The 23,149-nt window shown below is 37.1% G+C and overlaps 1 protein-coding gene across 3 annotated transcripts in view; it reads right to left on the reverse strand.

The window, feature by feature from the left end:
• Nucleotides 1-21,733, reverse strand: part of MARCHF1 (membrane associated ring-CH-type finger 1) — a 1,143,673-nt gene extending 1,121,940 nt beyond the window's left edge. For 2 of the 3 annotated variants that reach the window (XM_070464065.1, XM_070464068.1), the window contains exon 1: nucleotides 21,647-21,733. The gene's annotated coding sequence lies outside the window, so the exon portion shown is untranslated. The remainder of the gene's footprint in view (nucleotides 1-21,646) is intronic. The other variant, XM_070464067.1, reaches the window with a different exon arrangement.
• Between the last annotated feature and the right edge of the window lie 1,416 nt (nucleotides 21,734-23,149).

The following is a 23,149-nucleotide window of genomic DNA, read 5'->3' on the forward strand; positions in this document are numbered from 1 at the left end:
AAAACACAAAGTAGAAAGAAAGAAATCATCAAGATAAGAGGTGAAATAAATGGAATAGAAATGAAGAAAACAAAAGCAAAGATCAATGAAAATAAAAGCTAGTTCTTTGAGAAGATAAGCAAAATTAATAAACCATTAGCCACATTTATCACAGAAAAAATAGAAGACTCAAATCAATAAAATTATAAATGAAAAGGGAGAAGTAATAACTAATATCATAGAAATATAAAGCAATACTGCAAGCAGTTATATGCCAAAAAGTTGGACAACATGGAAGAAATGGACAAATTCTTATAAATATACAACCTTTTAAGAATGAACCAGGAAGAAAGAGAAAACATGATCAGACCAATCACAAGAAATGAAACAGAAATTGTGATTAAAAATCTTCCAGCAAACAAAAAGCTAGGACCAGATGGCTTCACTGGCAAATTCTATGAAACATTTAGAGAAAAGTTAACATCTATCCTTCTCAAAGTCTTCCAAAACATTGTAGAAGAAATACTCTCAACCTCATTCTATGAAGCCACTATCATCCTCATTCCCAAACCAGACCCCACCCCCCAAAAAAAAAAATCATACGCAAGAAAATTACAGGCCAATATCACTGATGAACATAGATGCAAAAATGAACCAAACACTAATAAACATAATCCAACAACACTTTAAAAGGATCGTTCACATACCATGATTAAGTGGGATTTACCCCAGGGATTCAAGGAGTCTTCAGTATATACAAATCAATCAATGTGATACACCATATTACAAAATTAAAATATAACAGCAGGGACTTCCCTGGCTGTCCAGTGGCTAAGACTCTTCACTACCAATGCACGGGGTCCAGGTTTGATCTCTGGTTAGGGAATTAGATACCAAATGCCAAAACTAAAAGTTCACTTGCCACAACTAAAGATCCCACACACCACTACAAGAATGGAAGATCCTGCAAGCTGCAACTAAGACCTAGCACAGCCAAATAAATAAATAAATAACATTTTTTAGAAAGAATAAAAACAATATGATCTCAGCAAATGCAGAAATTGCTTTTGACAAAATTCAACACCCATTTATGATAAAAAACTCTCCAGAAAGTGGGCATAGAGGGAACCTGTCTCAACATAATAAAGGTTATTAAAAAAAAAAAAAAAAAGAACAAACATCACTCTCCATGGTGAAAAAGTAAATGCATATCCTCTAAGATCAGAAATAAGATATGGATGTCGATGCTTGCTTGTTTTATTCAAGATAGTTTTGGAAATCCCTGCCATGGCAATCAGAGAAATTAACAACAAATTGGAAAGGAAAAGTAAAACTGTCACTGTCTGCAGATGACATGATACTATACACAGATAATCCTAAATATGCTGCCAGAAAGCTAGAAGAACTAGTCAATGAAATTGTTAAATTTGCAAGATTTATACAAATTAATAAACAGAAATATATTATATTCCTATACACTAACAATGAAAGATCAAAAGAGAAATTAAGGAAACTATCCCATTTACTATTGCAACAAAAGTAATAAGATACCTAGGCATAACCCAACCTAAGGAGGCAAAAAGTATGCACTCAAAAAACTGTAAGATACTGATGAAAGAAATCAATGTCCATGGATTGGAATTATCAATACTGTCAAAATGACTATAGTACCCATAATATACAGATTCAATACATCCCATATCAAATCACCAAGGAAATTTTTCACAGACTTAAAATAAAAAATTTTACAATTTGCATGGAAACACAAAAGCCTTTGAATACCCAAAGCAATTTTGAGAAAGAAAAAAAAAAATGTAGCTGGAGGAATCAGGCTCCTCTGCCTTTAGACTATATTACAAAGCTACAGTCATTAAGATAATATGGTACTGGCACAAAAAAAACAGAATATAGATCAATGTAACAATAAGGAAAACCTAGAACTAAACCCACTTATCTATGAATACCAAATTTATGACAAAGAAGGCAAGAATATACAATGGAGAAAAGAGAGTCTCTTCAATAAGTGCTGCTAGAAAAACTGGGCAGCTATGTGTAAAAGAATAAAGTTAGAACACTCTCTAATACAAAAATAAAATGGATAAATGACCTAAATGTAAAGGTAGTCACTACAAAACTCTTAGAGGAAAACACAGGCAGAATACCCTTTGACATAAATCTTAGCAAGATTTTTTTTTGACCCAACTCTTAAAGAAATGAAAATAAAAACAACAAATAAACAAATGGGACCTAATTAAACTAAAAGCTTTTGCACAGCAAAGAAAACCATAAACAAGACAAAAAGACAACCATTAGAATGGGAGAAAATGTTTACAAATGAAGCAACTGACAAGGGATTAATATCCAAAACATACAAACAGCTCATGTAGCTTCAACATCTAAAAACAAATAACCCAATGAAAAAATGAGAGGAAGAATTAAATAGATATTTTTCCAAAGACATAGAAATGGCCAAAAAACACAAGAAAAGGTGCTCAACATCAAACTATAATTCAAAAAGATACATGCACCCCAATGTTCATTAAAGTACCATTTACAATAGTCAGAACACAGAAACAACCTAAAGGTCCCTCATCAGAAGGACGGATAATGCAGTTGGGGTACAGATATAGAATGGAAAAGTACTCAAATATGCAAAGGAATAAAACTGTGATATTTGCAGAGATGTGGACAGACCTAGAGACAGAGTGAAGTAAGTCAGAAAGAGGAAAAATAAAAATGATACAGATGAACTTATTTGCAAAGAGAAATAGAGACATAGATGAAGAGAATGGACATATGGTTATAAAAGGGAGACAGGTGAAGTGGGATGAATTGGGAGATTGGGATTGTGTGTGTATATATATATATATATATATATATACACACACACAATATTGATGCCATGTATGAAGTAAATAACTCATAAGAATCTACTCTATCACTCAGGGAACCCTACTTACTGCTCTATCGTAACCTAAATGGGAAAGAAATCCAAAAAAGAGAGGATATATATATATATATATATGATTCACCTTATTTGACAGCAGAAATTAACACAACATTGTAAACAATGGTACTCCTATAAAAATTAATTTTAAAAAGTAAGAAACATATCTGAACAAATTAAAAATCATTTCAGCAATGTAAAAGCCAAAACAAACAAACAAAAAAAACGGAGAAAGAAGTACCCATGGAACATTTTGTTACTTGTTTTCATATAACAAAATGCCCTAAAATTTAACAGCTTAAAAATGTTAAAAGTAGAGCTGTCATGTGATCCAGCAATTCCAGAAATGCGATTGCTATATCAAAGGGACATTTAAACCCTGTGTTCCTTGCAGTGTTATTCATAAGAGTCAGGACATTCAAACAACCTGTGTCTGTTGATAGACAAATGGATAAGAAATGTGATATAGACAAGTACTAATATAGCTGTTTATATATCTGTATGTATTTAGAATATTACTAAATCATAAAAGAAGTTCTTGTTGTTCAGTCACTCAGTTGCACCTGACTCTTTGCGACCCCATCGACTGCAGCACACCAGTCATCCATGTCCATCACAATCTCCAGGAGCTTGTTCAAAATCATGTCCATTGAGTAGGTGATGCCAAACAACCACCTGTTCCTCTGTCGTCCCCTTCACCTCTTGCCTTTAATCTTTCCAAGCATCATGGTCTTTTCTAATGAGTTAGCTCTTTGCATCACGTGGCCAATATTGGAGCTTTAGTTTCAGCATTAGTCCTTCCAATGACTATTCAGGGTTCATTTCCTTTAGGATTGATTGCTTTGATCTCCTTGCAGTCCAAGGGACTCTCAAGATTCTTCTCCAACACCACAGTTCAAAAGCATCAATTCTTTGGTGTTCAGCCTTCTTTATGGTCCAACTCTCACATCCATACATGACTACTGGAAAAAAAAAATAGCTTTGACTATACGGACCTTTATTGGCAAAGTAATGTCTCTGCTTTTTAATATGCTGTCTAGGTTAGGCATAGCTTTTCTTCCAATGAACTAGTGTCTTTTAATTTCATGGCTGCAGTAACCATCTGCACTGATTTTGGAACCCAAGAAAATAAAGCCTGTCACTGTTCCCATTGTTTCCTCATCTACTTGCCATGAAGTGATCTTTGTTTTCTGAATGTTTTTAAACCATCTTTATCACTATCTTCTTTCACCTTCATCAAGAGACTCTTTAGTTCCTCTTCTCTATAGTTTCTGCTATAAGGATGTTATCATCTGCATATCTGAGGTTATTGATATTTCTCCCAGAAATTTTGATTCCAGCTTGTGCTTCATCCAGACTGGCATTTTGCATGATGTACTCTGCATATAAGTTAAATAAGCAGGGTGACAATATACAGCCTTGATGTACTCCTTCCCAATTTGAAACCAGTCTGTTGTTCCATGTCCAGTTCTAACTGTTGCTTCCTGACCTGCATGCAGGTTTCTCAGAAGGCAGATAAGGTGGTCTGTTATTCCCATCTCTTGAAGAATTTTCCACAGTTTGTTGTGATCCGTACAGTCAGAGGTTTTAGTGTATCAGTCAATGAAGCAGATGCTTTTCTGGAATTCTCTTGTTTTTTCTATGATCCATCAGATGTTGGCAATTCGATCTATGGATCCTCTGCCTTTTCTAAATCCTTCTTGAACATCTGGAAGTTCTCAGTTCATGTATTGTTGAAGCCTAGCTTGGAGAATTTTGAGCACTGCTTTGATAGGATGTGAAATGAGTACAATTGTGTGGTAGTATGAACATTCTTTGGCACTGCCTTTCATTGGGATACAAATGAAAACTGACCTTTTCCAGTCCTGTGGCCACTGTTGTGTTTTCTAAGTTTTATGTCATATTGAGTGCACCACTTTCACAGCATCATCTTTTAGGAGTTGAAATAGCTCATGTAGAATTTCATCAACTCCACTAGCTTTGTTCATAGTGATGCTTCCTAAGACCCAGTTGACTTCGCACTCTAGGATGTCTGGCTCTAGGTGAGTGATCACACCATTGTGGTTATCTGGGTCATGAAGCACTCTTTTTTATAGGTTTTTTAGTGTATTCTTGCCATGTCTTCTTAATATCTTCTGCCTCTCTTTCATCCATACCATTTATGTACTTTATTGTACCCATCTTTACATGATATGTTCCCTTGGTATCTCTAATTTTCTTGAAGAGCTCTCTATAGTCTTTCCCATTCTGTTGAGTTTTTCTATTTCTTTGCATTCAGCACTTAGGAAGGCTTTCTTATCTCTCTTTGCTATTCACATGTGAATATCATCCCCTTTCTCCTTTGCCTTTCACTTCTCTTCTTTTCTCAGCTATTTGTAAGGCCTCCTCAGACAACCATTTTGCCTTTTGCATTTCTTTTTCTTGGGGATGGTTTTGATCACTGCCTCCTGTACAATGTTATGAACCTCTGTCCATATTTCTTCAGGCATTCTGTCTATCAGATCTAATCCTTTGAATCTATTTGTCACTTTCATTTTATAATTGTAAGGGATTTGCTTTAGTTCATACCTGAATGGCCTAGTGGCTTTCCCTAGTTTTTTTTTCATTTTAAGTCTGAATTTGGAAATAAGGAGTTCATGATGTGAGCCACAGTCAGCTTGTGGTCTCGTTTCTGCTGAGTGTATAGAGGTTCTCCACCTTTGCTTGCAAAGAATATAATCAGTCTGATTTTTCTATCGATCATCTGGTGATATCCATGTGTAGAGTTGTCTCTTGTGTTGTTGGAAGAGTGTGCTTGCTATGACCAGTGAGTTCTCTTGTAAAATCTCTGTTAGCCTTTGCCCTGCTTCATTTTGTACTCCAAGACCAAACTTGCCTGTTACTCTAGGTATCTCTTGATGTCCTACTTTTGCATTCCAGTTCCCTATGATGAAAATGATATATATTTTTGGTGTTAGTTCTAGAAAGTCTTGTAAGTCCTCACAGAACCATTCATCTTCCATTTCTTCAGCATTAGTGGTTGGTGTATAGACTTGGATTACTGTAATATTGAATGGCTTGCCTTGGAAACAGAGATCTTTCTGTCATTTTTGAGTTTGCACCCAAATACTGCATGTCAGACTCTTTTATTAACTATGAAGGCTACTCCATTTCTTCTAAGTGATTCTTGCCCACAGTAGTAGATACAATGGTCATCTGAATTAAATTCACCCATTCTGTCATTTTATTTCACTGATTCCTAAAATGTCAATGTTCACTCTTGCCATCTCCTGTTTGATCACTGTCCAATTTATCTTGATTCATGGACCTAACATTCCAGGTTCCTGTGCAATATTGCTCTTTACAGCATCAGTCTTTACTTTCGCCACCAGACACATCCACACTGGGTGTTGTTTCCACTTTGCTGAAGCCTCTTCATTCCTCCTGGGGTTAGTTCTCTGCTCTTCTCCATCAGCATACTGGAAGTATTTTTAAAAAGAAGTAAGTCCTGCCAAAAATTTAAGACTAAGTGACATCAGTCAGAGAAATGGATACTATAATTTCTCATTCATATACAGAATCTAAAAAATCCAAATGTATGTAAATAGTAGCATGATGGCTACCAGAGCCCGGGGGCTAGAAAAAATAGGTGAAGGGGTAAAAGTGTGGAAACTTCCAATTATAAGTTAAATAACTCTTAGAAATGTAATATACAGCAAATTGACCATAATTAATAATACTGCACTGTACATGTGAAACTTGCTATGATGTAAGATCCTAAATGTCTCATCACACAAAATAAATCAATCACACAACTGAGCAACTGAGAACACACATATGCACACAATGATTTCATAATATATTTTTGTTGTTGTTGTTCAGTCACTAAGTTGCATCCAACTCTTTGAGACCCCATGGACTAGCACGCTAGACTCCTATGTCCTCCACTATATTGTCAATGCAAATTTAGTAATGACTATTATTACTATATTTATTATACAAAGACAATATAATTCTCTACCTAGAGTATGGAAGAAAACCTCCAAAAGAATCTATGAGAAGAAATAGAATAGTTTAGTAAGTTTGTGGATGGGAAATCAACATGCAAAAATCATTTATCAACAATAGTCTTATATCTTTATAAATATCTCTTTCATAATTATAATAAACATGAGAATTATTCTTGGAATAAATCTCAAAAAGGCTAAGCAATATCTGTATAGAATAAATTATAACATGATAGAAGTACACAGAAGAACTAGGTAAACAGAGATGTATAACATATATACAAGTAGAAAGGCTCTATCATAAAAATGACAGTTCTCTTAAATTAAACTATAAAATGAATATCCTTCCAATTCCGCCAAGGTGTATGTTCAAAAGCTTTGAGGAAAATAGTTATCACAACCAAAGGGAAAAATTACTGAGACAAGATGACAGTTAAAAGAAGGATGCTGTTAACCACCCCTTGGTCACCACTGTCTTCCAGGCTTGATGGGGCAAGGGGAAGATACAGACTTACAGAAAGTAGATGAAACTGGAGCTTTGTAGCACAGTAGCCACCTCTTATCCACATGGGATATGTTCCAAAACCCACAGTGGATGCCTGAAATCTCAGATGGTATCAAACTTTACAGATACTGTGTTTTTCCCTATAGCACTAACAGATGGATGGTATATACAGTGCAGATATGCTGAACAGAGGGAGGATTCATGTCCCAGGCAGGATGGAACAGGGAGACACATGATTTCGTCACACTACTCAGAATGACACACAATTTAAATCTTATAAATTGTTTCTTTCTGGAATTTTCCATTTAATATTTTCTTACAGAGGTTAAACATATAACTGAAACTGCAAAAAGCAAAATTTGGACAAGGCGGACTACCACATAGGATGTGCAGGACATAAGTAGCAGTGAATGCTACTCGGCCAGCAGCTGCTCTCATTCAGCCAAGTGAGGAGATGGGAGAACAAAGTCTCAAATCTGCCTCCCTGAAGGTGAGGGGCTTGGGGTGTTTATGGGATAAAGATAAGGCAAGGGGAAAGGTAACTGGAGGTAAGAGAAAGGTGAGGTAATCATCATTCTATGAAGACATAACTTACAGGTGTTTCCATGGGATGCACGCTCAGAAAATATCAGCGTTAACATACTCTGAAGGTGGAGTTTTTGGCCCTTGACGTCAAAATGTCGTAAGTGGACACTGGAGCATGCCCAGTTGGAGGGTTGGTGGTCTTAACTGGCTCCAGCTCAAAGAGGACTGACTACATGTTCCAAAAAAAAAAAAAAAAACCGGGACAAACATTTTATTGTTTACACTACATGACATGTAGAAGGCACACAAATTTTTATAGAAACAGAGAGTCTGACTAGTGGAAACAGATTACAGTTTATTATTTATTAATGGTTAACTTATAACTACCCTCAGTTTCATGGAAGTGGAGTTCTTAATAAAAGATATAAAGATTAAACAATGCTTATAATGTTTAAAGGATTAAAGAATTAAATACTGAATTGACATGGGATTGGACAAATGAGCCAATGGAACAGAATAGAGAATCTAGAACAAACCTATAAATTAGCTTTACAAATCAATGCAAAAAATTAAACTGGCTATATACATGGGTGGGGGTGGCAGATGCTCTGAGTGGGGAGATTGTGGTTCATACTTCAAATAAATACAAAAATAAATGTCAACTTCCAACTATTCCAGATTTCAGTTCAAAACACAGTTACAGCTCCAGGAGGAAACCAGAGGACAGCTTTACATTACCGAAGATGAGACTACAAACAAGCAAACCCAAATGCATAAAGGAAATGAGTCACAAAGCTGAAAGCAATAACATTTCAAAGTCTCTATAAAATAAATAACATTATAATATTTTTAAAAGGGCCATTGGCAAAGTAAATACTTTCAATGTATATTAATGATAAAAAGTTAGTACCCAAAGTGTACAAATTTTAAATATCCAAAATGAGGGTAAAAAAATGACAACATATTTAAAAGATAATTTACAAAAGAGAAGAATTGAATAGTCCTTATAAATATATAAAGATGCTTAACGTACCACTCAGATGAAACAAAATAAAACAGCAATGAGATATTTAAAACTACATAGGCAAAACTAAGAAGTCTGATAATACATTGCTGAAGGGCATGCACTGGTACAATTATGAAGAGCAACTTAATGATATCTGTGAGGAGAGATGGATCTACAAAGATACACTGAAAATAGAAACTGCTCTCTCAAAACCATGAAAAAAAACATTTTCAAAATTTTACTACATATTGAAGTAACTGTATGTAACATACAGAATTACCTTTTTAATTGTAAAATTATAAAAATGATGTAACATTATAATCATCTTTTACAATATTCTTTTTCACTCAAGCTAAATTTTACAGACTGATCTATGCTAACACATAAATTTTAGCTTAGTCTTTTTAACTTCTATATAGTATTCAACTACATAAATATACTATAATTTATAATTTTTTTTATTTTTAAATTAATACAAAGATACTCTTATAAACTCATGTCTTTTTGTGCCCACATGCAAGGGTTTTTCTGAAAGTTAAATTGCTAAATATGTCCAGAAGTATAATTCCATACATGAAAAAGATATCCAAGAGATACAATAAAAGATAAGGCACAACACAATACACATTTATTAAAATGTATATGAACATAAATATACATGATGTCTTTGAACATAAAATGTCAGCATTTTGGCCACATCTCAGGAAGAAAGTCAGTAATTTTGAGTTTGGAGAGAATTGAAGAGGGCCTTTCACTTTTCACTCACATATTTGCATATTGTTCAAATTTTTTACAATGAACCTGTTTTTATAGTGTTTTAGCTTCAAAAACACTGAAAAAAATCCACATTTGTTCTTTTGTTTTGTATTATGTTTATTACCCTACTATAATATATTAAGAATACCTTAGAAATGATATTGAATTTTTTTTTTAATTTTAATTTTTTTTTTATTAGTTGGAGGCTAATCACTCTACAATATTGTAGTGGTTCCTGTCATACATTGACATAAATCAGCCATGGATGTATATGTATTCCCCATCCCGATCCCCCTTCCCACCTCCCTCTCCACCCAATCCCTCTGGGTCTTCCCAGTGCACCAGGTCCGAGCACTTGTCTCATGCATCCAACCTGGGCTGGTGATCTGTTTCACCCTAGATAATATACATGTTTCGATGCTGTTCTCTTGAAACATCCCACCCTCGCCTTCTCCCACAGAGTCCAAAATTCTGTTCTATACACCTGTGTCTCTTTTTCTGTTTTGCATATAGGGTTATCATTACCATCTTTCTAAATTCCATATATATGTGTTAGTATACTGTAATGGTCTTTATCTTTCTGGCTTACTTCACTCTGTATAATGGGCTTCAGTTTCATCCATCTCATTAGAACTGATTCAAGTGAATTCTTTTTAATGGCTGAGTAATATTCCATGGCGTATATGTACCACAGCTTCCTCATCCATTCATCTGCTGATGGGTATCTAGGTTGCTTCCATGTCCTGGCTATTATAAACAGTGCTGCGATGAACATTGGGGTGCACGTGTCTCTTTCAGATCTGGTTTCCTTGGTGTGTATGCCCAGAAGTGGGATTGCTGGGTCATATGGCAGTTCTATTTCTAGTTTTTTAAGAAATCTCCACACTGTTTTCCATAGCGGCTGTACTAGTTTGCATTCCCACCAACAGTGTAAGGGGGTTCCCTTTTCTCCACACCCTCTCCAGCATTTATTGCTTGTAGACTTTTGGATAGTAGACATCCTGACTGGCATGTAATGGTACCTCATTGTGGTTTTGATTTGCATTTCTCTGATAATGAGTGATGTTGAGCATCTTTTCATGTGTTTTTTAGCCATCTGTATGTCTTCCTTGGAGAAATGTCTGTTTAGTTCTTTGGCCCATTTTTTGATTGGGTCATTTATTTTTCTGGAGTTGAGCTGGAGGAGTTGCTTGTATATTTTTGAGATTAATCCTTTGTCTGTTGCTTCGTTTGCTATTATTTTCTCCCAATCTGAGGGCTGTCTTTTCACCTTGCTTATAGTTTCCTTTGTTGTGCAAAAGCTTTTAAGTTTCATTAGGTCCCATTTGTTTATTTTTGCTTTTATTTCCAATATCCTGGGAGGTTGAATTCTTATATTGTTATGAGTCACAAAGTAGTAAGAATTCATTTTAAAAATAAAGTTTCCTTTCTATTTATATTATCAAAGTGATATGCTCTCATCATTGAAAACTTTTAAAACAAAGAAAACTAAAAGGAAAAATAAGAGCATTTACTCTAAATTGATACCATGTATTAATAATATATATATATATATATATTTATATATTAACTCATTCATTCATTTGGAAGTCATGATGGTGGTGTCTGCTGCCAATTTTCTTAGTTTCCCATGTGACTAAATTTTATCTTCAAATTTCATCTACACCCAGTAAGTACCAAGATAAAGATTAAAATACATAATATATATCATACCTAACATAAATATAATAGCAAAAGTAGTGTTAGTCACTCAGTTGTGTCCAACTCTTTGCAACCCCATGGACTGTAGCCCACCAGGCTCCTCTGTCCATGGAATTCTCCAGGCAAGAATACTGGAGTGGGTAGCCACTCCCTTTCCAAGGGATCCAACCCAGGTCTCCTTAATTGCAGGCATATTCTTTACTGTCTGAGCCACCAGGAAAGCGATAGATAGATAGATATAGATATTTACCTGAGAGTTTATAGATAGTATACAATATTGGCTTTAATAATAGCATGAAGAACTTGCATTAAATATCTAATATTTATTAGGGAATTTACTTACTACTTTTAATCCTCATAAAACCCTCAGCTTAGTTCAGTAGCTCATTCATGTCTGGCTCTTTGCGACCCCATGGGCTGCAGCATGCCAGGCTTCCCTGTCCATCACCAATCCCGGAGCTTGCTCAAACTCATGCCCATCGAGTCGGCGATGCCACCTAACCATCTTGTCCTCTGTCCACTTCTCCTCTTGCCTTCAATATTTCCCAGCATCAGGGTCTTTTCCAATGAGTCAGTTCTTCACATCAGTTGGGCAAAATATTGGAGTTGCAGTTTTAGCATCAGTCCTTCTAAAGAATATTCAGGACTTACTTCCCTCAGCATTGACTGGTTTGATCTCCTTGTAGTCCAAGGGACTCTCAAGAGTCTTCTCCAACACCACAGTTCAAAAGCATCAATTCTTCAGTGCTCAGCTTTCTTTATAGTCCAATTCTCACATCCATACATGACTACTGGAAAAACCATAGCCTTGACTAGACAGACCTTTGTCTGGCAAAGTAATGTGTAAAACCCTAGCTGCTGTTGTTTAATCACTAAGTCATGTCTGACTCTTTTGCAACTGCATGAACTGTAGACCATCAGGTTCCTCTGTCCTGTCCTCTTTCTCAGGCAAGAATACTGGAATAGGTTGCCACTTCCTTCTCCAGGGGATCTTCTGACCCAGGGATCAACCTGTGTCTTCTGCATTGACAGGCTAGTTCTTTACCACTGAGGCACCAGGGAAGACCAACAACTCTAATGGGAAAGTGTTATTATCCTTGTTTGCAAATAAGGAAGCTGACATTCAAAAACAGGTTAAGCATTTTGATTAGTGTACTTCACTAGTAAGTGGGGACTTCCATATGACTTAGAATCTGAGCTTTTCCCAACTACTACTGCTTACTATTCTTCTAGTATGCCTTTCTGTTGAAAACCAACTTTCAAAATGCCTTTATATAACAAATATTTCCCTGAGTAAAGTACACAAATTGAATTATAGCAATTTTTCACTCATTAAGGAAGAACTAACATAAAATTATTCCTTTTCTAAAAACACAGACACCCCCTGGCACCCACATGATAAAGTGTACATGAGTAAATTGCCTCACGGTTGCTAAAGAAGTAGGAGCCATGCAGGTGTAAGTGGTTGTAAGTTCATAGTGTGTAACCCAGAAATGTTGCTACCATAAAAAACAGAGAGGAAAAAATGTGGATAACTCTTTGCTCTTCATGAAAACATATAAAAGTAAAAAGCAAAACTTGACAATATTAAAGTGTTCTCTTCATTATTTTTTAGGACAAGTTAGTGAGGATAATCAACAATTTTCTTGGGACAATTTATTTGAAACAAAATAAAAAATAAAAAATCTGGGAGCCCAGTAAGAAATTGCCAAACATATGTTGTCACTTATACTGTTGAGCACATTATTCAAAGAAAATTTTGCACTAGATATACAGTGTAACTTAGCATGAAATAGAACATTCCTTTTACATCATTTTTCTCTATAAATAAATTTATCATAAATATATATATATATTATATATATATATATATATACACACATGGAGAAAAGTATTAAAAAATAACAAACATCTACAAAACAACTCCACAAATTTAACAGAATTTATCACTTTGAAGTTTTGCTTCAAATACTAATTTTTTTTTCCATTCAAGAAGTATTTATTTCCTTTTTTCTATAAAAATAAATCATACTTATGATTGTATGAAAATACAGTTGAAAAATAAAGAAATGAACTAACCATACTCCTATGACACCTGCCAGTATTTTGAAATATTTTTATTTTATTATTTAAAGAAAAATTGATGATTATAATTAGACTTCAAATTCTAAGATCTTTTTTACATGTCACCAAAATAGATTTTTGGGCTTTCTGGGTTACTGGTAAATATGTAATGAACAATAAGTTAATACTTACTGCATCATTTTTAACAATTTTTGTAAGTTGACAGCTATGGTTCATCCCCATAACAAAAGTCCATGAAAATAGTGTCTATTATCACTGCTTTTCAGATATTTTTTTCTAACTTTTGGTCTAGAAAAAATAGGGGAGGGGAGTTTTCTAAGTTTGCTTTTCTGAATCTAGGGGTGGTTATCCTCTACGATGAACATCATAAAGAACAAATGAAACAGTCCCAGACTTTTCCGTTTAAATTTGTTATTCACTATCTTAATAATTTTCCAATTAATTCCCCCATTTCTGTCTAATTCTTTGTTCTTGGCCCTGGCACAAATCTTTATTCATGTTGTACTTTCTAAATCAGTACTTGTTTGTCCATTTATTTATTAAACTTTCAAAATGTAAGACATAGTCATGTGATTAAGAGATTTCATAAAAGATTAAGCTTACAAGTAACCTATAAAAATAAACCACATTATCTCACCAAGAAGGGAGAATAACTAGCAAGAGTTGTTGTATACGTTATGGTAAATCTTAAAGGGTCATTTCACACTGTGTCTGGAATGTAACTTTGTGCTCAATTAAGGAAAAATTAATGCCAAGACATAACAAAGGAAATACAGCTCTAATTGTAAAATCATTTGTCTCTAGTCCCTTGAATTTCAAATTCAAGAGAAACTAGCAGATCCAGGATCCAAACTTGTGTGGGTACAAAGGTAATTTATTAAAACCTCAGTGCAGGAGCTGACTTGGGACTGGGTAATTAAACATGGCCAGGCACCATGCTGCCGTGCATCCAGGTAGATGTGTTACACGACTAAAAGCATGTCAATTTTACCTCATGTAAAATTTTAGTTGAAATACTTTGCAAAGAGAAAAGTCTACCTATATTTCTACCACCCTAAAAATTAACACATAACTAGCAAAGATATATAAATTTTATAGCAATATAAGACTACTTAGATATCTAGAACTTAAAAAGACATTTTTATAGTTTTTAAGGTAACACGAGCTAGGACAAATAAATTGAGCAAAAAATGAATGAATACTTCATTCCCTTTTATTCAACTCTGCTCAGAAATGGACTAACATAGAAGGATCAACTCCTACCATTCATACCATATCTTTCAAACGCTCATAACTTTCAATAGTTTTTAGACTGTATATATTATACAGTGTTTTCCCCAGAGGCTTCATATATTTGTTTTTTGCTAATGCATCATCTCATTTATTTGTGAGGCACCCTCCTTCCTGCCACCATCACACACAAACACAATTACACACACACACACACAGATGCACACACACACTTCATTCTACAATATTTGAAATATTTTGAACAGCTCCTCATATCTGGCACAACTGCTCAACCACATCACACTTCTTCTTTCAAGATGCCAATGGTACCTTGAAATTTGTCAGACTTCTCCCAACAACAAGGGCCTTGAGCACAGTACATTTGTCCTTCTACTAGAAGACTCTTCCATCCTCTTCCTGCCTGATTAATTAATACTCACCCTTTTGCTGTCAGCTCAGATGTCCTGGCCTCAAGAAGCCTTGCCTAGACCTTCCCTCTAAGCTGAACTAAGTCACAGTCGCCAGGTACAGACTTTCTCATCAGTGCGTAGGTGTCCTTCAATATATTCACTCTCCCATTCACTGCAGTGCTGCAGTGGTAACAGTTAGTCCTAACCACTGGGCTGCCAGGGAATTCCCTATTTACTCCTCATATGCAGAACTTCTGTGAATTAGGATGATTCCTAAATCACGGGATGCTTATGTTCCGTGCTTTTTTAAGGAGTGCTTTTTTAATACACACATGTGTATGTGTTGTATCACCCCTAAGAACAATTTTACCAGTTTATTGTGTTTATTTACCATGAATGTAAATTTACTACCTATTTGAATTACTGGATTCCATTGTTGTGAAATTCTACCTCAAAAAGGAAATAAGCAGTTTCCAAGTCATATTGTACATAATAAAACTACATAGTATTGTAGAATCTGACCTCTTTTAATAACACCATTTTTTTTTAATCAAATGGGTTCAGAGTTAGCTCTATTACCTGAAAGTGAAAGTTGTTCAGTCGTCTTTGCAACCCCATGGACTGTAGCCCTCCAGGCTCCTCTGTCCATGGGATTTTCCAGGCAAGAGTACTGAAATGGATAGTCATTCCCTTCTCCAGAGGATCTTCCCAAACCAGGGAACAAGTCTAGGTCTCCCACATTGCAGGTAAATTCATTAGCATCTGAGTCACTAGGGAGAATATGACCTCTTTTTATAACAACACTTTTTAAAATCAAATGGGTTCAGTGTTAGCTCTATTGCTTAGGAGCCTATAAATTGAGATTACTGAGATTACTTAACGTCAGCTTTATCACCAAGTAATCATCTTACATATCTCCAGATCTGTTTTTGTAATCAGTGAAAAGTAATGACCCAATACACCTGACAGTTACAGTGGAGTAACTGACAATGACCAATATTACCACCTGGAACAAGAAGAAAAGTCAGAAAACAAATTTGTTAAAATCTATTGAAGAGCTTCTGAAGAAGCCAAGGCTAGAGGCTTCAAGACTCCAAATAAAGGAAACATGCAGAGGTAAACTGAACTGTTGAAGAAGCTCTTCTCCCTTGGGACAGAGAATGGGGGCATTTACCAACCTAAACACACAGCAAGAGCATGAGAATATGGGCTTTGCCTGAGCAAAGGATTCCTGATTCAGGGTAGAGAATCCAGGGGGGAAAAATGGCTTCTTGGGTGAAAGATAAAAGATTTAATTTAGAATGGGCTGAAATTCCAGGAAGAAATAAATGATAAAGTACCAGATTGGCATATGCCTGGTTTTACCCACATGGTGTTTGCTCAGATAATGTTGTGCATATGATTGGAGGCTAAGAAGCTAACAAGAAAGCATCTGAAAAGAAGAGCAGGATTCTCAGAGGTCTTGCTCTGAGTAATTGTGTTTAGTATTTGTGAATGCACTGGTGGAAGGCTCTGGATGTCTATTCCTTGAAAGTTAGGTACCCCTGCCTGGGATGAAGTCCATCTACACTGGAGCCAGCTCCATCATCAACTGGATTGCAATGATTGTCCACCTCTCCATTTTCTCTGTCCCTAGCATGTTACAGGGCTTCCCTTGTGGCTCAGATGGTAAAGTGTCTGCCTACAATGCAGGAGACCTGGGTTCGATCCCTGGGTGGGGAAGATCCTCTGGAGAAGGAAATGGCAATCCACTCCAGTACTCTTGCCTGGAAAATCCCATGGACAGAGGAGCCTGGTAGGCTACAGTCCATGGGGTTGCAAAGAGTCAGACACAACTGAGTGACTTCACTTCACTTCCATTCTATCTACTTAGCAGAAGAAATGTTGACAACTCTTCAGTCTTGGATGAATTGTCTGGAGATGCAAAAAATTTTATACACAATTACTAAAATTGAAAGTAAAGAGATGCTGGAAACAAGCTCACAATAATCCAGTTATTGGCATTAGAAAAAATAAATAAATAATTTTAATTAGTATGTGCAGAATAATGAAAAGATAGAGAAAATAAGTTGGTATTCATAGAAAAGAATGAAATATACAATTGAAAACTGAAAAGCTACACTAATTAGAGTAGAAACCCATAGATAAGTTCAATAGTTTAAAGGGCATAATGTAGGTGTAGGAAAATATTAGAAGAAAAAGTCAAAGGAAATTTTCCAAATAAGCATTCAGTAGAAAATATTGGAATATATAAAACAGCCACAATGGGCACAGTGAAACCATGTATTAAAAATATACTTGAGATCTCAGGAAAAGAAAGAAAATGGAGTACAGTGTCAAGAATTCACTATGAATTTCATCTGATGAAAGAGGTCTATCCACAAATGCAAAAAGCTCTACAAACTTAAAAGAAGTTAAATCAAAAGAAACTCATACCCAGCAACATCATAGTTAATGTGAGAAAAAAAAGACAAATGGAAATTTTAAAATCAGTCAGAGGCAAAGACACAGTATCTTTAAAGCAACAACAAGACTGACAAATCTGATGGACTCCAGAATCAAAGAATAGCAAGGTAAAATGTTGAAAGAAAATAACTGCCAAATAACAATTTTATACCCAACTTAAGTATTTTTAAAAATAAAGGCTAAATAAAAATATTTTCTGAAACACAAAAAATAAGAGAATTTGTTACCAGTAAAGTTGACAACTTTGTAAAAATCTACTTAAAAATTTTTATGAAGAGTACAATAAGTGAATTGTCAAGAATGCTTTGAATTAAAAATACCAGATGTTTAAAAAAGAAATCACAAACTAAATTAACTTTTATATAAATTTACTTCTTTAACTGAAAATACCTAAAGTTTAAAATTTAACTAATACATAATCTTTAGTTCTTCTTCTATTTTTAAAATCATATTTGCACATTAGCTCATTTACTATATAGCACTTCCTGTGAGAAATACAGGGCAGATGCTGTCATCTTTATTTTATGTAAGAGGAAATTGTTAGGAGATTCAGAGACAGCCTCAATTCGATAACAAAGTTAAAGCTAGAAAACATTTTTCTTATCTGGTCCTCAACATTCTTACACTGGAAGTACAAATAAATTAATAGTATCAAAAGGGTCCACTAAGTTGCAAAATGTATCCAATATATAACAAAGGAAAATTTTTGGCTTCTGAGGATTTTTTTTCAATGTCTTAAAAAATTATTTTTAAAAACCCCATTAATAAAATTATCTTCTCTTATAAACAACATTGTTGTTGTTTTTTAGTTGCTGAAAGAGTCATATGTGACTCTTTTCCAACCTCATAGACTGTAGCCTGCCAGGCTCTTCTGTCCATAGGATTTCCCAGGCAAGAATATTAGAGTGGGTTGCCATTTCCTTCCCCAGGGGATCTTCTCAACCCAGGGATTGAACCCATGTCTCCTGCATTGGCAGGGAGTTTCTTTACCACTGAGCCACCTAGGAAGCCCCAAATATCATCACGCTCCTGAATATTTTCAACAATTCCATAACTTTTGGTTTTCACTCTTAAATTATAATTCCAGAGAGGGCTGAAATGCAAAAACCTTTCAGCCATAAAGCTTTTACAGATCAATTTCAATACCCAAGTCATGATGTTTTATGATTTATAAAGCATCCTTAACATAGAATTTGAATTGCACCACAGAAAACACCATAAAACAAACTTCTGAATGGATTCAAGACTGAATTTTGCCTCAAGGAAAGTGAAGAGAGTTTTACTGTATTACTGAAATCCTACATTATCTGTTCATATCAAGCAACTTTAATAACAAACCAAGAGGCCACCAAATACTATAGACTTACTCCTCATATGTTATTTTTTCTCAGGAATCTCCCAGTCTTCTGACATAATGCTCTTTTCCATGACCCTGAAACATCACGACTACCTACTCGTGGCAATACAGTATAGCTCTGTTTTTGTCTTACAACTTCCTCTTCTTCCCCTAATCTTTCCAAATTCAGAGTCCTGTGTAATAAAATAGTATCAAATATTTGTGAAACATATTAAAGGACATTGTGAGAATATTACTTCATATATTTAAAATCTATGTTGTACTGCCTATCAAATGCATTAAATAATATTGATTTATGAGATGCTTACACTTTCTGAGGACTTTCCTTACATATTGTATCTTATGTGTAGTAAAGCATCAGAGCATTTTTACATTCTTGGATAAATATTTTTGACATAAAAGATTTCATGTATAATCTGTTATCTTAATGTACATCTTCATTTATCATATAAAGGGGGAGGGGTAAAATATATTATTGTTAAAGGAAATATCATTTGCCAAATACCATACACCTCCCACTTATCACTGCTCGCTGACTGTCAGATTGGAATTATATACTTTACATAAATGTATATTATTTTGTCTGGTACATGCCATCATGTGAGCACATCAGAAGACTGGTCACTCACTGGGTTAATTTCAAACAGATTCTGGTATTACTGTATTTCAGGAGAACAGCTGATGTGAGAAGCGGGCTCTTTAAGATCTTTCATGGAAAGTCCCTTAAGCTTTACTATAAATAGATGAGTACAACAAAGTTAGAAATAAAACTTTTGAAGAAACTGGTGGAGCCCTTTCTGATAAGAAGTCAGAAAACAAATAATGAAGTAAAAATTATTTCTGAATCAACAGGAGAAAATGTTGCTTCCAAACCCAGAAGTTCTGGATAAAGATAGCTTTTCTGTTTATATCACTGGTCTCTCAACTTAAACATCAAGTATTTAACTATGTCTTCCCCAGAAGAAGAGACAAGCATGCAAAAGCTACAATGAACAAAAACTGATATACCATCCTCTGAAACCCATCTTCCTCCCTCCCACCGTTTAGATTTAGTAAAACCTGCCTATGGTCATCCAGTTCCTTTTTTACTTCCAAAGCATTTCTTATTCATATATATATATATATATATATATATATATATATATATATATATTATCAAGTCTGTTCTGAAAAGACCTTATGTTTCTCAGAAGAGCATGCACTGATCAACAAAATATATTTTGATACTTCTAGTTTGGAAAAGCTTATTTAGGAACACCTGTCCAGAGAAAAATCAGAAAATCTTTTTATAATACAAAGAAAAGAAAATGACTTCCGAATTTCTTATACTCTCCTATTACGTTAGATGTTGGAATATCAAATGTGTATACCAAGAATCTCGTTACTATTGAGAGATCATTTATCATCCATCATTAAATTCATGAATATGAACTAACTCTTAAAATTTTAAATATTTTCAGACGTCAATGGCAGTATATGGAACTCCGAAATAAAGTAACTGAACCCAAAGTAGCAAACTTTATCGTCTTTCACCTTTTTCACAAAGTGAAATAAACTGACATTAAAATCAAATATTCCAATAGGTATCACTACTTTGTCATCTGAAAATTTGACTGTTCCTAAACAGGAATTCACTAGTAAAATGTGCGTGGAACACACACAGCGAGCAGGCGTGGGCACTGTGGCTTTCAGCTTTCAAAGGCAGCCCAAGTCTAAACTAAGGGACTTCAGAAGCCAGGGACTTTTCTAAACTAAGGGACTCTTCTACCAGCCCACAAAGCTCTGTACTAGGACAGATGCTGACTTCAAAAATATTTAGCTAGCAAACCTCTTCTGGAACTAGTGAAAAACAAAAGGGATTGCCAGGTAAACGTGGGTCTCGCTAATGATATACTGGATATGCCTCCCTAACTCCATCCACTTGTCACAAAGAATCCTCAACAGAATAGCGCTTCGGAAACAAGCAAAAAAAAAAAAAAAGAGTGAGCCCCCCCTAAGTTTGCTCTTTCACTCTTACCACTTGGGGACAGAACTTGGGCGTCTTTCTGCCTCGATTGGTCACTTCACCTCCTGGAGCTTAAGAAACTCGCTCTACAGAACTGCGATTCTCACCTGTGCGCCCAAGACCCTTCTGGGGTCTCAGTCCCGCCCTTGGAAAGAACGCGACAGCACCCGTCTACCCGGGCGGAGCCGGGACCCGCTCTCCCCTGGATAGTCGCCGAGAACACCCGCGGGGCTGAGCGCCCCGGCGCAAACGGGAAACAAAGGCTGCGCTCCGCAACCAGCTGCGCGCGCCTCCCCGGGGAATTGGTGTCCGAGACCCTCAAGCCCACACCGGAGCCTGTCAGAGGACTGCCATCGATTCAACGCTGTCTGAGCGGCGCCATCCGGCCCTAACGCGAAGGTGGTGTCGGCATCTGCTGCGCACCGGGGACCCACCAGAAAGGGCTGGCGAACTGGGAGAGCGCCGGCGGACGGGCGGGGGACCGCCCAGGCAGCCGCCGACGAGGTGGGTCCCAGCACCAGCTCAAACGCAGACCCTGAGCTCTCGCGCGGACCCACCGGGCAAGGGCATCTGCTCCCTGCGCTTCTGGGCTGACGGCACGCCGAGCCTCGCTCCGGTGGAAGACCCAGGCTCTGGGACCGCGAACTGGAGAGCTACGGGCTCGCAGCGGCGCTCCGTGGTCACTCACCGGCGAAGGGCGAAGCTGCTCAGGCGGCCGCCGGGCTGCGCACAACGCGCATCTCGCGGCTCAGGCATCCTCCCATCCTTTGTCAGTAACCGGCGGAGCGCTCCTCCCGGGCTGGCGGAAGGCAACGGCTCTGGCGCGGCTTCCCAGCCTTTCCCCTCCCCTCCTCCCTCCCCTTCTCCGTCCCCCTTGTGGAGCCGGCACTCACTAGCTCCCATGATGTCATCTGGTGAAAATCTGCCATGCTCAAAGACTGGATAACCCGGCGCGCGCGCGGGGACGCAGCGCGGGCGGAGGCGGCTGGGAACCCGAGACGCGCCCAGAGTCGGCCCGCTCAGGATGGCGGGCGTCAGGGACAGTACCGGGAGGGCCTGCCAAAAGGTGGCTCCGAGGGTACGTGCGAGCAGGGTGAGCCTGGCGACCAGGAGGGAAACTGCGGCTTCTGCTGCAAAGGTTTCTATCTTGGTGTTTAGACTGACTGTAGATGTTGAGGGTGAAAAAGTTTTTTGGCTTCTCAGCAGCTCATGCGCCCCAGAACACTGATGGACACCTTTGCTGCAGCCTGAAGACTGACCAGAATCCTTGGGATTTTCGAGTGCTAACCTCGGTGTGAAAGTTTAGTATGTCTGGCTGTTGGCAGCCTCGGTGACAAGCAGCTGAAGGATGAAGAAAGGCGTGCACTGTTTATGGGAGAAAGAATCTGAAACAAAGCATTGGGAAACAATTGGGGGCGCGATGACCCAGGAAACTAACACGGAAAAGACCTTGGCTCCCAAGGAAGAAGTCAATAACAGAGACTCAACCGTGGCCTTAGTTCGTTTCTCCTTGTCTCCCCACCAAATACTGTTGGACACTCTAGAGGTGACTTCCTCGTGACGTCCCAAGGACTGCCTTAGCTGATAAAACCATTTAAATCGAAGAGGCTCATTATAAGTCATAAAAGATGTAATGTCAATCCTTTTTGGTTAATATTTTCTATCATGTCAATTGAGATTTCATTACAGAAATAGGAAAACAGCTTCAGTACTTTTGAATTCCCTTGTATGAATGGACACACACGCAAACACACCTGAGACCAAGCCCTACATCAATCATGTTAAAAATTCTCAATGTTCAGAACAGGTGATAGGCTGTGTTGTTATCTCTTGAGGCTCCCAGTGTGAGGCAAGCAGAAGTAACGCCATGGCAGGCAGCTTAGATTAGGAGTAGGCCTTCCTACTTCTGGGTGGTAAGATTATCAGGCCACCTGGATACAACCAATTAGCTTTCGCTTAACACTGACCGCTGTTTGCCAATTAGGAAATTAGGATGGGGCGGAAACCCCCGGGAAAGTCCCACGCGCGCGAAAGTTTTGACCAATGAAATTGCTTTGCAAACGTGTAACCAATCCGCTTAAACCAACTACCAACGGCGTGTGCTCACCCTATAAATTTGTGTAACAGCTTGGGCTCGGGGCTCTCTGACCCTGCACCACTGCGTTGGTTGCGGCAGAAGCCCTGGCTCGAG

The sequence above is a fragment of the Odocoileus virginianus genome, unplaced genomic scaffold (assembly GCF_023699985.2).
Source record: "Odocoileus virginianus isolate 20LAN1187 ecotype Illinois unplaced genomic scaffold, Ovbor_1.2 Unplaced_Contig_13, whole genome shotgun sequence".
NCBI classification, from domain to species: domain Eukaryota; kingdom Metazoa; phylum Chordata; class Mammalia; order Artiodactyla; family Cervidae; genus Odocoileus; species Odocoileus virginianus.